Source organism: Cibotium barometz, chromosome 12 (genome assembly GCF_041138505.1).
Source record: "Cibotium barometz isolate CiBa-2024 chromosome 12, ASM4113850v1, whole genome shotgun sequence".
Lineage (NCBI taxonomy): Eukaryota > Viridiplantae > Streptophyta > Polypodiopsida > Cyatheales > Cibotiaceae > Cibotium > Cibotium barometz.
Genome location: NC_141057.1, coordinates 6,190,124 through 6,192,760, shown reverse-complemented (window position 1 = coordinate 6,192,760; position 2,637 = coordinate 6,190,124). Strand labels below are relative to the sequence as shown.

Genomic DNA, 2,637 nt, shown 5'->3' with positions numbered 1-2,637 from the left:
CTTCTTCGAAGGCCTTTGTTGCACTCCTATTAAGAATCCTATTAAGAATGTACATAGCCGTGCCTCAACCTTAAAGAATTTACCTCTAAGTATCTCCAAACAATAAGCTCTACAATAGCATTTTGCTGTGGAGTGTGAGCAGTAAAAAAATAAGAATTCATTAGACATGAATTCTTCTCCTCCTTGATCGGTTTTGAACTACTTCAATCTGGTTCCTACCTAATACTAGCTATTCCTTAAACTGTAATCATAAAAATCATTGTGAAAAAAATAAGAAAGAATCTCCAAGTGTAAGTGTACTCATCATCCAATAGAGTTTACCATCTACAAGGTGAAGAGAAGCCTTAGCCCTTAAACTGGCCCCGTCCAAAAAGGATTTGTGGGAACACTTTTTTTGAACTTTTGATCTATATTATTTATATTAGAAATAGTAGTAGTTCTCGTAGCGGATCGAGCAGTCTTGGTAGCAGACCTGCGCTCCGATGGCGTTGGTGCAGATGCTCCAGATGTCCGCGGAGAGCTGCTCGAGGCACTGCTGGCAGTTGGAGGGGCTGGACACGGAGGCCGGGCATGCGGCCTGGCCAAAGGCGGGCGCATTGCCGCCGCCCCAACGGGTCTTGAAGGAGTAGCCCTCCGAGTAGGGGGTGTTCTCCACCAGCTCGGCTAGCAGGGCGCCCAGGTGGCCCGAAAAGTCGCTCCCCTGCGGGATGCCCTGCGTGTTGCACATGCTCGACACGTACGAGGTGTCCGCAGCTGCAGCCGTAGCAGGAGGCCACCCAGTCGCCCAAAGCAAGCCGCATGATACCACCAGGAGCAGCAGAGTCGACATTGCGGCGGCGCGGGCCATTTCGTTCGAAATCTGCACGACAAGATCAAAATCCTATATTAACACAGTTGAATTGTGAACTTCTCAAACAGTTCACTAGTCCATCAGAGCATGTTGATGATTTTACCTTAATTAGTGATGACTCGGAGAAGATGGTGAAGCTCACAAGAGGAGATTTATACCATATATTTATTTATAGCTGCAATTTGAAATGTGACTGAATGGAAAAAAGTCCCAGTCTGTGACGAAAGTGCAGGAGTAGGTGGTACAGTTTGAACATAAACTGCCTATCTCTATAAAGCCAAAAATAAATAAATAAATTAATTAATTAATACGAGTGGGCCAGCGCAAGGTTTGTTTAGCCTTGAGTTTGGAAGGACTTTCCCAATGCTCATAAACGGGAACAACTCTATATATATAATATTCAAAAGTCATTCTATCATTTCAGACTTACAACACCTAATTTATCCTTCAACCTCTATTAACCAAGTTACAAAACAAATCCCATCTATCATCCTCTATTAAACTCGTGTTCTTTATCTAATCTCTTTCCCTCCAGGAGCTTTTCATATATAATATGCCACTTTACAATAGTCTACAACCTCTACGGTGCACTCAGCTCATGATACTGTCATAATAGCTTGCAATTACAGTGTTAATTAGCCAACATAGGATGCACGCTTCATTTGATAATAAGACAAGAGTAACAAAAAATGCATACATGTTCTGTGCTAGTTAAAGCAATTTAGAAACTTACACTGACCCAATGCATGGACCAAATCATTTCATATTCTTTCTTTTGAGAGATAAAACAATTCATTGTTCAACTCTTGGACAACCATACATGTTCCGTGCCATTCAAAGTCATTTAGAAACTTACAAGACCATTGCAATGCATGGACCAAATAATTTTATATTCTTCCTATTACGAGATAACACTATACATTGTTCACAACTCAGTAATGAACAATGTATAGTTTTATCAACACTAGTAACATCAAGTTCTTTTTCTTTTTTTGGGGGGGGGGGGGGATTTCTTGCCAACTTCACTCTCCCTCCCTTCCCCTTCTCCTATGCATTGCCCCCCCATGGGCGTTTTCATTTTTTCCCCTTTTTCCCTCCTACCCTTCTTCCACCTTGCTGTTGCCCCTGTTTTCCCCATGCCTTCATTTCATCCCACCCCCTCCTTCGAGTCCCATTGTTTGTAGCTCTTCCTCTTTGCCTTCGCTCGCCCTTTGCTTGCCCTCCCTTTTAGCGCTTCTCCTCCATAGGTTCTTTGCACACGGGTAATCTCAATTTCGGCAAATAGCTTAAGGATCTATTCCAGGCTAGCCTCCCTTGCCTCTTTTTCTCAAGCGGACCTCTAGCTCCTCGATTTGCCAATCACATCTTTAGAGGCCTCCACCTTGGTATGCAAGATTATGGGGTAGCCACTCGTTGGCATGCAGATAGCACAAGGATCTATTCTAGGCTACTCTCCTTGGTGTGCTTGGAAATATCACTGATATTCATCCTTTGGGGCATGGCTACTACCAGGTTGAGTTCGACTCGCCACCAGTAGTTTTGGGCAGAGTCATGCAACTGAGTGTCCCGTCGCACTACATATGGCTAGGCCTTCTTTGTGAGTTGATAGCATGGTTTCGACCCACCAACACCCGACCCTTTGGTTGGCGTTTCAGGATTTCCTGTGGATAGTCTACTTTCTAGGTCTTAGGAAGGAATACCTTCCTCTTCTCTCGGTGATAGGTGGTGCTATTGGGAGAGAGATGGAACCCCGCTCCATCGTGCCACTTCGGATGGAATCCCCTCCA

General features: G+C 44.3%; 1 pseudogene; it reads right to left on the bottom strand.

Annotated features, from left to right (window-relative positions):
• Positions 1 to 421: 421 nt before the first annotated feature.
• On the bottom strand, positions 422 to 847 carry LOC147632990 (antifungal protein ginkbilobin-like protein pseudogene; annotated as a pseudogene).
• Positions 848 to 2,637: the final 1,790 nt, after the last annotated feature.